This window comes from Rhipicephalus sanguineus, chromosome 10, assembly GCF_013339695.2.
Source record: "Rhipicephalus sanguineus isolate Rsan-2018 chromosome 10, BIME_Rsan_1.4, whole genome shotgun sequence".
Classification (NCBI taxonomy): Eukaryota; Metazoa; Arthropoda; class Arachnida; order Ixodida; family Ixodidae; genus Rhipicephalus; species Rhipicephalus sanguineus.
In genome coordinates this window covers 131,512,715-131,525,883 of record NC_051185.1, presented here as the reverse complement: position 1 = coordinate 131,525,883, position 13,169 = coordinate 131,512,715, and the positions used below count along the sequence as shown (strand labels likewise).

The 13,169-nt window shown below is 53.2% G+C and overlaps 1 protein-coding gene across 3 annotated transcripts in view; it reads right to left on the bottom strand.

Moving 5' to 3' along the window:
- LOC119372459 (inactive histone-lysine N-methyltransferase 2E) overlaps positions 1–13,169 on the bottom strand; it is a 533,413-nt gene that overhangs the window by 409,197 nt on the left and 111,047 nt on the right. The gene's annotated exons all lie outside the window — the stretch shown is intronic.

Sequence of the window (13,169 nt, the reverse complement as noted above, 5' to 3'; positions counted from 1 at the left end):
AAAGGGCGCGCACCGGTCGCTGCCGTCCATGTTAGTGCACAAAAGCGCTGTGACGCGCACTTTACTGTGCTTGCCGCCAGCAAGCACAGTAAGTCTGTGCTTGCAGCGCGCCGGTCGCTGCCGTCCATGTTAGTGCACAAAAGCGCTGTGACGCGCACTTTACTGTGCTTGCCACCAGCACATGTGTCGCCTTTCATGGCGTGCGTTTTTCCTGGCAGCATCTGGTAGAATAACGCAGTTTCGTCTGCGTTATAGACGTCTCGCTCCGCATAGCTTAAAATAGTGTCTCGATTTGCTTCAAGCCACGAGGCAACGTCTTGGTCGCTGGCTGAGGCCGCCTCACCGACAATTGATTTAAAAACAATGCCATGACGCACCTTGAACCGATGTAGCCAGCTATTTCCTGGGCAGAAGTCGGGAAAATCCAACAGAAATGTGAAGTCTTTCGCTTTGGCCAGCATCATAGGACCACTTATCGGAATGTTCCGAGCCCGTGCGTCGACGAACCATTTCAGAAGCGCTTCCTCCACGTCCGCGTAGGTGGCCCACCACAGGTGCTTTCTGTCCGTCGAGTTGGCATCGGCACTGATTATCTTGTCCTTGTTCTTTAGAATCGTTGATATCGCTGACTTGGACATGCCGTACTTCTTAACCAGCTCGCAGTTTTTAGCGCCTTGAGCTAGCTCGTTTGAATAGCTCGCTTGGTAGAAATGTCCAGCGCTTTTCACTTCGTGCCATGTTTGCGCGGAGGGCTTCCCGTCCGCCATCCTGACACATACGCACACCAACAACGAGCAAGACGCGCACGTGCGACACACAAGCAAGCGTAGAACGGCTCTGCACCTTGTCTGAGCTCGTTTCTACCCAGAAAAAGAAACTTCGGAATTCGAGCCGGCATGGACAGGCGGAGGAGTTGCGATAAAGGGGGAAGAGAGGAGAACGGCCTTGGGATAGAGTCACTGTACTTGGGAGAGTGGCCTACACGCGCAGCGGTCAGAGAATCTCATTGGGGCGCCGGTTCGCGGAAGGGTGAAAACGGCTGTCACACGGGACGGATCGTGAAAAGTTGAACTTGCGCAGCCCCACCGACTTCGATAATTCGCACTTCGTTCCGCGTAAGCCATTTTTAACTTTCCACACGCGTGCAGGGCATGCTGAACGGAGTGCAAAATGAGCGAGAACACGGAACGAATCGCGAAATATCGAAGTCGGTGAGCACCCCGCACCCACTGGCGATGCGGGGTGCTCGGAGAAGCAGGGGGACAAAGGACGGAGGGGTGCGTAACAAAAAACTGTCGGGGAGAACGACAATGAGAAGCCTGCGGAGGCAGGATCGGCGTTTGGCTCGCCGATGGCTTATAGGTGGTCGAAAAGGGTGTCTCCGCAGTCGCCGGCCGACTCCGTTCACTGTAACCGATCGGCAGGGTTCAAAGGCGTTCGTTGTAAATGTGATTTTGTGCCATTGAAATAGTGTATATTTCCACGGTCACGCGGGAACCGTTGATTTTAAGACGAAGTTCGTTTTAAGTGGAGCCGTTATATGTGGGCTCGACTGATAAACAAACTACAGTGGAACCCCGGTTTTATGTCCTCCGGTTTTACGACGACCCGTATTTCACGACGGATTAGTCCTGTACCGGTGAAAGCCCCACCCCGTAGACCTCAATTAAAAACCTCAATTATCCGACGTGATTTTACGCCGAACCCATGTTACACGACGACACACGCGAAACGGGGGGGACCCAACGGTGAACAAGAGGGAAATGATGCAGGCGCCTCGTCGCACCGGCTCTTTCAGGAGGGCATGCGATCGCGGAGGGCGCCCCATCGCAAGCCAAGCACGTAGAAAACCGGTTCATTCCGGCTTTCTGCTGCCGTTCGTTTTTCCCTTCGAGCGGCGCCGGGCCGCCGGCGCCGCTCGATTACAGAGTGGAGGCGTAGAGTCGGTAGAGTGGTGAGGTTGTGGTATTCCGCCATTCTCTTTACCTTTTCCAAACAATCATCTCTCTCCCGCTCTCTTTGCGCAGTAGACGTCACCGAAGAAGTATTCCTTTCTTTGCGAGCAGCCGTTTGAAAACAATGTGGTCTTCGCTCATGTTGTCCGCGATCGTCTCAACACGCACGGCTACGCAAGATGTCGCGAAAGCGCATAGTTTTGTCGCTCCGCAAAAAGCTGCAAGTCATCGAAGAAGCCAAAAGGTGGCATGGAGCCACAAAAGCAAGCATTGCCCGGGAGCCAAAGATAGCGGAATCTTCGCTGAAAACTATATTGGCGAAAAAGGCTTCGATTCTTGAGAACGCAAGCAAGTTCGGACTCAAGCAAAAGATGGCAAAAGAAGGCGCGCACGAGAAGTTGGAAAAGGTGCTGGTGAAGTTACTGCTTCAGGCGCGGAGCTCCACCATCAATATTGATGACGCCATCCTCAAGGAGAAGGTCGACCTGGCGGCGTTGCGCCCTGAAATTGACGATTTTAAGGCGTCGAATGGGTGGTTAGATCGTTTTAAAAAGCGAAATAATATCGCCTACAGCCGCTCCTGTGGAGAAAGTTCGACAGCAGACATTTCCACAGTGCAGGAGTGGAAAGAAACACTGCCGGACTTGATCGCGGCATACAAGCCTCGTGACATTTTCAACGCGGATGAGAGTGGTATTTTTTATAACAAGCAACCTGAGCAGACCCTCACCTTCAAGGGTGACAGCTGCCACGGAGGGAAGCGCAGTAAGGAGCGCTTGACGGCTCTGTTTTGTGCCAACAAGGACGGGTCCGAAGGCCACGGTGCTTTAAAGGGATACTGAACAAAAATTTCAAAAAGCTACGAAAGCACTTACATTCGACTCGGACGACACGACTGTTCCTGTAAGCAGCGTTTATTTCACGTAATTTCAAGCAATTGGTCGTATTTTTAGTGGATTGTGAGAGCGCGGCGGCTGCATGCCACTGCGCTTGTCGGCGGACGTGACGTCGAGTGCTCCAGCAAGAGGGGGGCAACCGGCACGCTCTCTCCTGCCCTGCCACTTCCCTTTCTCCACCTCTCCTCTCAAGAACCGAGGGTGGCTGGTGTGGCGCTGAGCCTTGTCCTCTTTTCCCCACATAGGAAACAAAATAGCGCTTATTCCTCAAAAACCGCTACAACTACCGAGCGTGTCGCGAGAGCGCAAAGATGCAAGGTGCGAGTGACAGTGGTTCCACGAGCGGTCATTGCGACTCCGAGTTCGACAGGCCTCCAAAACGGATGCGCCAAATACAACCATATGCGTGTGACCGTTCTGCTGTGTCAAGCGACAGCAAGGACGACGAGCCAGACGAGCCGCCATAGCACAACATGGGTCGGCAGCCGGGATCAGCAATTTACACAGTAACTCATAGTCACTATCCTCGAAGTGTTCGCAGCACAAAAAGTCACGCTTTGAAGGCACCCACGTTGGCTGCGATGGGCGCTCAGCGCGAATCCATATCCTTCGAAGCTTCGGCTCTGTGGGAAAGGTATGACAGGGCACACCCTAGCGCAGATCAGCGTTGAGGCATTCTGCGTTGTGTCAGGTGCTTCACCGTTCACATTACGTAGCAGCACACAACACAGACGGCAAATTCGTAGACGTGGGCGCAAGCTCCGCTTGAGAAAACAAAATATACAGCCGAGAGCGCGGCAATGGCGTCGTTGGCTGCCGGTTGAGAACACGCACTGAGAACACCTTCCCAACAGTGAAAACACGTTTTGAGAGAGACGCGCGGCAATGGCGTCGTTGGCTGCCGGTTGAGAACACGCACGGAGAACACCTTCCCGACAGTGAAAACACGTTTTGAGAGAGACGCGTGGCAGCGGGTGGCGGCTTGCGATGTCGATTGGTAAGCGATTTTGCTGCGAGCACGGTTGACGAGTCACTATCCGTAGAGTTTCGCGTCACTTCCTCTCTAGTTCGCGGCGCGGCCGCTAGACGCGCCAATTCGCGAAAAATGCATTAAATTCATTATTTTCTGCTAGTCTCTGGCTGAAATGAAGGTTGTTTCAACAAATTTCAGCACCCAATCTTTCAATTGAGCCATTTATCTCGGCGGCGAAAATTTTGTTCAGTATCCCTTTAAGAATTTTCGAACGCTGCCGTGCAGCTACGACTACAGTTGAACCCGTTTATAACAAACTCGAAAGTGTCGCGAAAAGTGGTCGTTATATCAGTAGTTCGTTGTATATGGACTCGCCCTTAAAAACGTGCGCTTAGCGGCCAAGCCGTTGTTTTTTTTCTTTGCACTTTTGTTAAAGTGCTAACAACCCCTTCGGTGACAAGCTAAGCCTTTTCGCGTTGTGAAGCGACGCCCGCTGCGTGCTCACGAGTGAATTAACCATCTTCGGAAACAGCGCGAGCACACGGGACAAGAAAGACAGACAGGACTTTGCGCTGTCAACAAGCTCAAGTTGACACCCTCCTGAATTAACCACCTTTGCAATGAGCTGACACCGTTTCACCGAAGCGCGGTACCACGACGTGGAGCCGATCATCCCTGGCTAGTTGCGTGCAGCGCGTCGCCTACTCGGCTCCCGGAGTCACTGCCGGGCCACTTGCTGTATGCCGTATGCGCGCGTTTGTACGTTCTTCGTGCTTGCTTCACTCCGGACCGTGCACAGGTGTGACAACTAGCTTCTTCGTTCAACGCGGCAAAAACAAGCATTTTGCAAGCAACGCGCACTCAACGTCTCCGCGATGCTCTCGTGGCCCTGCACGACGATGCGCGGCGCACTTGAGTTGTCACCTAGTTAAACACGCAGTATACACGCTCGCTGTCAGTGCATCGACGTTTCTCGGTGCCCGCGCCGCTCAACAACAGCGAGCTACTTTCATTTCTACAAAGCGACGCGCACTTTAAAGCGGTCTCGCACGATGCGGCAGTGGCTAACTTGCGAACGGCAGCATGGCTACCGCCGTCAATCTGCAGTGTACGGCGTACGCCACGCGCGCAGATGAGCAGATATCTACAGATGACTGTGATAAGGTTGTCGGCTGTAAGTCATAATGGCACGTTCATCGATGGCCGCCACCTCGCCTTCACTCTTTTCTGATGCTTATCCGCAAAGGCATCGCCACAATCGCGTGGAAGTCGTCATCACCGATCGACTGGTTTCTGCCGTTACCGAAAAGACTGACGACCTTTTGCGGCACATTGTGGCATCGACGACTTTAGGGACGCAGTGAACCTTTTTGCAATGGAAAGTTATCGCGGTTATCACTTCTTGCATTTATGCCTTCTTGCGTTCCAAGGCATTGTTTGGTTCATCGCAGGCGGTTGTAGCTGCAGAAAACGGCGTCAGGAAAGGTTACCGCGCGAAAGCTGACCGCAAGGCTTCATGCTGCCAACTATTTTTTTTTTCCTCACTGCCATTCTGTCATTGAAGAAACGCCTGGAAAGTGAGCGACCTCACTTGTAGCGTCCGAAATCTGCGTGCGGTGCTCGCCGATCTGGGATATCTTAGTCGCGAGTAAACTGGAGTGGGGCACACACGAGCGCGCGCGCCCCTGTCACACTTCAGAAGGAATGTTCTAACTTTTTTTTGCTTCGTATGTGCCATATTTTTACCGCGACCGTGTCTGAAGTGTACGTTGTAAATGTAGGAGCCTTTGAAAATGTTCGCTATATGTGGACGCAGCTTCAATGGTCAGCATAGGAAAATCGTAAGTGCAACCAAATATGGTCGTTATAACCGATAGATCGTTGTATGTGGGATCGTTATTAGTGGGTTCGACTGTACAACAAAAAGGCGTGGATGACGTCCTCTATTTTCACCAACTTTCTGCAGCGGCTGGACAACAAAATAGGTGCAAAGGCACGAAAAATTCTTCTTTTTTATGGATAATGCACCATGCCACCCACCAGACACGACCAGCCTGCGGAATATCAAGGTGGCGTTTCTACCGCCAAACTGCACAAGCTGTCTGCAGCCGCTGGATGCTGGCATCATCAAGCGCGTGAAGCAGGGCTACGGAAAGCGGCTTGTGCAGTGTCGGCTGGCAGCAATGGAACGCAGCGAAGAGGAAAAGATCTCCGTGCTCGACGCTATGCACATGATCGCCAGTTCGCGGGGCGCAGTGTCGCAGAGCACAATTGACCATTTGCGGGAAAACTTCTGCGCATGCGCGGCAACGGTGAAGCTGGCACCCTCTACAGGCGCTTTGGTTTTGGTTGGAAAACATGAGCCGGACTGCCCGCCAGACGTACACTTGTATGCTGTGATCGAGCTTCATTGCCTCACTTTCGCAGTGTGTACCAAAATGCCAGCGCACTGTGTAGCCTACGAATGCACCAATTATTTTGCTCGGAAAGGCAGCACGAACTTCTATAAGTTCCCGTCCCAGAGGCTATGTGCCGAAAAGAGAGATGCTTGGATAGCGGCTGTGAAGAGACAGAATGCTGACAGCTCGCCGTGGGTGCCGAACGATCACTCTCGGATCTGCAGCGCGCATTTTATAACTGGTACATAAACCTATTGCTTATATCTAGATCAGCTTACAGCGCAATAAAAAGACGAGGACGCAGACCAAGGATGTGACGACACGAGCGCCGACTCTCAACTAAAGTTTATTGGAAGGAAGGGCACGAATAAATACACACAGAGGCCAACCGGCTATCGACTGAGCAACTGCGCGTGTGCATCAGAGTCATCGAGGTGATAACCAAATTACTCAGGGCACGTTGTGGGGATCCGAGACTCGCCTGAAGCCACTGCACGGGCATTTCGCCGTTCCGCGAATATTTTCCCTCTCCCGTTCTCCCGCGACGGCAAGTGGCGCCATCTTGCGCTACGCGCCGGCGCTCGTGGTGGCGCTGCACGCGGTCTGAGAGCCGCGAAATGCGGCGTAACAGACGCGCGTGCACGCCGGGACGAGCTCTCTCTCTCTCCTCGGACGCCGCTGGGTAAGCACGTATTCCTTTCCGGTCCAACGTCCCCTTTGGGAATCGCTGGACTGTAGCCTGCCTGGGTGCCTCGCCACCCTTCCAGGCGTGTTTACCCCAGTGTTAGCTCTGGTTCGTACGTTAAGCCAAAGAGCGGTGCCTAGTGCTCGTGCGCGGTCGTACCACGCCGAGCCGCACTTGCCGGAGGCCCACGCGTACGGAGATTGCCCTAACTCCCGCGATCAGGCCCTGTGGTCATCGCGAGAGTGCGCAGCATAGCCGCGAGGGACCTTTTTCCCGAGCGGCGTGTCAAAGCTCGCCATTGCCAGCTGCGACGTGCTGGCGGAACCCCTTGGTGTATCGTCCGCGTCGGGAAGCCCTTTTGCTTCCCCGTGCCCCGGGAGCGGAAGTGTACTGTGTGTGTGTTGGGGTGCCGCAGAAGGCAAACAAAGTGTTTGTGTGTGTGTTATCTCGAACACTGTGTTTATACTGCGTGGCGCTCAACGCCTTTGCTAGCTGAGCGCGCGTGGAGCGGTGCGCTAAACGTAAGCCGGCGACGGTAGACGCGGCCCTGTGGCTCGCTAAGCCTAAACCCGCGGTAGTCTTCGGCTCCGGTGAGCATCGAGGCTACCACACTGGCGCCCAACGCGGTATCAAAGCCTCATTAAGCCTTTGATTAGACTTAGTCGAGTCAGCACGCCTTTGCGTATCAGGCTCGCCGTGTTACCCGCGTTATGTCTGCTAGGCGTTGTGGGGATTCGAGGCGCGCCCGAAGCCACTGCGCGGGCATTTCGCCGTTCCGCGAATCCTTTCCCTCTCCCGTTCTCCCGCGACGGCAAGTGGCGCCATCTTGCGCTACGCACCGGCGTTCGTGGTGGCGCTGCACGCGGTCTGAGAGCCGCGAAGTTCAGCGCGACGGACGCGCGTGCAGGCCGGGACGAACTCTCTCTCTCCTCGGACACCGCTGGGTAAGCACGTATTTCTTTCCGGTCCAACGTCCCCTTTGGGAATCGCTGGACTGTAGCCTGCCTGGGTGCCTCGGCATCCTTGCAGGCGTGTTTACCTCAGTGTTAGCTCCGGTTCGTACGTGAAGCCAAAGAGCGGTGCCTAGTGCTCGTGCGCGGTCGTACCACGCCGAGCCGCACTTGCCGGAGGCCCACGCGTACGGAGATTGCCCTGACTCTCGTGGCCAGACCCAGTGGTCATCGCGAGAGTGCGCAGCATAGCCGCGAGGGACCCTTTCCCGAGCGGCGTGTCAAAGCTCGCCATTGCCAGCTGCGACGTGCTTCGCGGAACCCCTGTATTCCGTCCGCCTGCGGGGGCCCTTTGCTCCCCGCGCCCCAGGAGCGGACGCTGTACTGTGTGTTTGGGGTGCCGCCGAAGGCAAATAAAGTGTTTGTGTGTGTGTTATCTCGAACACTGTGTTTATGCCGCGCGGCGCTCAACGCCTTTGCTAGCTGAGCGCGTGCGGAGCGGTGCGCTAAACGTAAGCCGGCGACGGTAGACGCGGCCCTGTGGCTCGCTAAGCCTGAACCCGCGGTAGTCTTCGGCTCCGGTGAGCATCGAGGCTACCACACTGGCGCCCAACGCGGTATCAAAGGCTCATTAAGCCTTTGATTAGACTTAGCCGAGTCAGCACGCCTTTGCGAACCAGGCTCGCCGTGTTACCCGCGTTATGTCTGCTAGGCGTGAGTTTTGTCCGCTGTCGTTTTTAGCAGATACCGCTTTGCTCGAAAACAGGGCCAGTGCCCCCTTCGGGCAGAATCCAGCACCCTCCCCTGTCACAACCCCCAGTGGGGATGACGCGAGGCGCTATGTACCAGCTCCCAGTGGAGATGTAGCGTGTTGTGGGAACGGGGCCATTGCCCAACCCGAACAGTGCACACGGGCAAAGTGGACCGCTACTGCTCCCTTTGGAATGCACGGCACTTCCATGTCGCATCGCTCCCAATCGGCTCCCTACGGAGCTTACGGAGCGCAGGTCGGAAACGCGGCCTCAGCCGTCACCGACTTTTGCCCGCTGGCTGCTATGCAAGCAAGCAGCCAAGCTCACTTCGAGCACGCGTCTGTACCGCTAGCCGCAAGCGGCTTAGCCATTTCACGAGAGGCTGCCCCAAGAGGCGGCTGTGAACAACGACAGGCGCTCCCCGAGAGTGGCGCGACGCCGGCCGGTATCCCTTTTGAAACCGCGTCGCTTATCGAGCTTGGAGACAGTTCCCCATCGCTCCATCGCGCCGCGCATGCTCCCACAACTTCCTTTGAAGCGGGTGCACAGACGCTGCTGCAAAATGCCGCCCAAGTGATCCAAGCGCTCTCGGGAGCTGTACAAACGCTTTCGGCCGTTCCGAAACGCGCTCACCCCGCTGTTATGTTGCCTGTGCCTACTTACAGCGGATACGGTGATCTGCTCAGTGCCCGAGATTACCTTGACTCTCTGTCACGTTATCAGAGAGCATTGGGTTTGGACGATCAGGAGGTGCTCGCACGCGTCGCCCCAGCTGCACTGACTGACACGACGGCTAGGTGGTATCGGCTTTCAGGCCACCGAGCAGCAACCCTCGATGAGTTCCGCGCGGCCTTCCTGCGCAAACTCTTACCCGCTGACTACGAGAGTAGGATGCGGCGCGAGCTCGAGCTCCGCACGCAAGCTCCTGATGAGTCGCTTCAGGAGTACGTACGCGCGATGGAAGACCTTTTCTCTATCGCTGAGCCCAGAGCTTCGAACGAGGAACGCGTCGAACGTGTGATTAGGCAGGCGCATCCGACCTTTTCGGCGTACCTGCGCGGCAGCCGCTTCCGAGATTTAGAGGAATTGGCCGCCGAGGCGAAGCGCATTCAAGGCGCCATTCTCGCCGCGCGCGCCTATCGCCCGCCACCGCCAGCCAGCGTGGCCCGATTCAGAGCCTGAATGTCCAACGAGACGGAATGTACAACGAGACTGAATGTCCAATGGGTCACGTGACCGGCGAGACTGAATGTCCAACGAGACGGAATGTCCAACCGAGACGGAATGTCCATCGAGACTGAATGTCCAACGAGACTGAACGTCCAACCGAGACGGAATGTACAACGAGACGGAATGTCCAACGAGACGGAATGTACAACCGAGACGGAATGTCCAACGAGACTGAATGTCCAACGAGACGGAATGTCCAATTTAGAAGAGATAAACGTGTCCTCGTTTGAAATCTCTCAGACAACTGATTCATTGGGTTAAGATAGCCTAACGGAATATCGCATTTTTTGTGTGTGTTTTGCAAATATTGACTGTCTGTGTCGTCGGGCGTCGTATTTTTGTTTCCGTATTCGCTTTACTGCATTTACCATAATTTCAAGTTTTGTTAGCTTTATTTCTATTTTGTATTTTTAGTTTTCATATGTATATTGAATATGTTACTCTAATGCTTTATTTTGGTTGTTTGCATACTTTGCTGTTCCTGTTTATCTTTGTCATAAATCGGACATCACAGCCCCTTAAAGGGTTACGAGAGAGGGCGCTCCCTCGTCCACTCTGTGCGGTATCTATCTGCGTTTAATCCCTGAGAGTGTTACCAGCGCCACTCGTAGCTAAGGCGGCGAGTGTGAAACACTATTTTTGTCAGAAAGCGTCACGAGGCAGGACGAATCCCTTGCTATGAAAGTGCGAAAGAAGAATAGTTTGAGAGACTCAGTTATTTGTTAGAAACCCAACAGCCAATTAAGCCAAATAAAACATTGGGGACATTATTTGTGGCTTTTTTTCACTGCAGTGTATTAATTATAACCCATATTCAAAGAAATCCAAGTAGACGAAAAAGCACCCTTTCCATCGGTGGGATCCGAACCCGCAACCTTTTAATTACGGCGACGATTTGCGCTTCCTAACACTCCCAGGGATCAAGCTCACGTAAATACCCAACAAAGTGGACGAGGGAGCGCCCTCCTTCGTAGCTTGATTGTTAGAACATCAGGCGCTGAATGCGAAAGTTGTGGGTTCGAATCCCACCGAAAGAAAGTGTGCTTTTTCGTCCCATTTAAGTCCTTTCAATTTAGGTCATATTCATTACACTACAGTTAAAAAGATTAACAAATAACGTACCTATGCTTTCCTTGGCTTGATTGATGGCTTTCTACGAGCCCCTAGAACAATTCTTCTTTCCTCTTAAAGAATGCGGGTCGAAGAAGCTAGGGAGGAAATTTTCCTTTAAAATTAAATTATTGGGTTTTACGCGCCAGAACCACGAAATGATTATGAAGCATGCTGAGTGTGGGATATCAGTTTTAGTTTTGACTACCTTGATGGAAACATGTCATGGCATTTCGGCTACAAGAGAACTGCAGGCCGGTCTAGGAAAGACCATGCCATTAAAGAGGTGGTGTCACCAAATTTTGAGGCTATAAAAAGCCTGCTGTAGGCTTTCTGTGTAAGCAAGGACGCTCAGCACGAAGTATTGCACGCAGCAAACGTTTAGAATATATTTTAATTCACTTCCAAAGTCTGTATAAATGCTCATTCTCGCGATCGAGACCCATCGCTAGCGCTACTGACACCGACGTCACTGTCTAGGAAGCGTAACGAAAGTTTCACTGACGTCACACCACATTAGAGTGACGTGCAATGAGCGGTGACCTACACCTCCGCTGCACCGGGCCAGTGAAGAGAGCATCAGGCCATCCCCTGTGAACTGCTCATTTTTTCTGAGCTTATTACCGAAGTAGCCAATCTTGCTCGCGTTTTGCAAAGTGCTTCGCGTGAATAATTTTTCATTACAACACATAGCATACAGGTAATCGTTGGCGACAATAAAACCGTTTTTATGATGTTTAAAATCATCTGAGGACTTTTCAGAACCGGCCTGAACACGAGCTTTTCTATTACTCTTCCAATGATGTCGATATTAGTGCTGTGAAGCTCAAGTGAAAAAAAAAACTGGGTCGGGAACAGGCTTGTACGCATTACAGTGAAAGAGCGTCAGCGATTACAATTACCTTTAAAAAAAAACTAACGGATTACCGAGAAAAAACTGAAAGCTAATCGATTACTCAACAAGGTGAGGTAGCGGGCTGTTTGGTTTTGCATAATTGTTAAACTGTGGTAAAGTTACAGGTACATATTTTTAGGGAGGACGCACAGAACAAAAGCATGAAAAGCGCGAACTTTCAACTCGATTTGTTGAAAAGGCATCAAGTTATATGAACATGAGCAAATGGGTGCAAAAGGGAGGTCTTTAAATATTTTTTTCTTATTTTTAAATAATATATATATATATATATATATATATATATATATATATCCTTGCCGTGCGTAATACGCAGTCTCAGCGCCACGTCCTATCACGACGAAACGAATTTTCACGCACGTCGCAAATGTTAGGGCACATTCGGAAAATTTTCACAGCAAATATTCGGATGTGTGGAACGACAACGGAAAAGTGAAATTTGTGACCGGGACGGAATGTCCAACCGAGACTGAATGTCCAACGAGGCTGTATGTCCAACGAGACTGAATGTCCAACCGAGACGGAATGTCCAACGAGACTGTATGTCCAACGAGACTGAATGTCCAACCGAGACGGAATGTCCAACGAGACGAAATGTCCAACGAGACTGAATGTCCACTATTGGACATTCAGTCTCGTTGTACATTCCGTCTCGTTGGACATTCAGGCCGCAAGCGGCGTGGCCCTTGAACCGCGCTGCGCGTGGGGAGGGGCCGTGCCCTTTCCCCAACGGCAACAGCCCGCCGGAGCTGCCTTTGCGGCTCCCGCTAGAAGCGGGCACAGTTGGGAGCTGAGCGATCGCGCTCTAGATCCTTACGCGTACGCGAGGCGCGCAGCAGCCTGTGCTGCACCGCAACTCGACGCGCGCGAGCAGGGACGCTATCCGACCCAGCGCATCGATGAGGGTGACACTCGTCATAACAGATCCTTTGATCAACAGGCGAACCGACCCCTGCCGCTAGAGGCTGCTCCTCCTCGGGAGAGGGGCCGCGACGGCGCATCTTCCCTTTCCCGGGACGGAATGCGCTGCTTCCGCTGCCGCGAGCGAGGGCACATAGCGAGGGAGTGTCCCGTATCTAGGCCTCCTGTGAGGCAGGGAAACGGGGGCGCGGGTCGTTCGTGAAGGCACGAGCGGCCGAACCCTTGCACGCGCCGTTTATTTCGGTCATTATTGCCGGCCGCGAATTTTCGGCGTTGCTAGACACGGGCGCGAGCGCTTCGTTGTTTGGCGAACAGGTTTTGTCCCACTTGCGGAAGCACTCGGTGCGCTTGCGGGACAGCCGAACGACATTCACCCTCGCGAAAG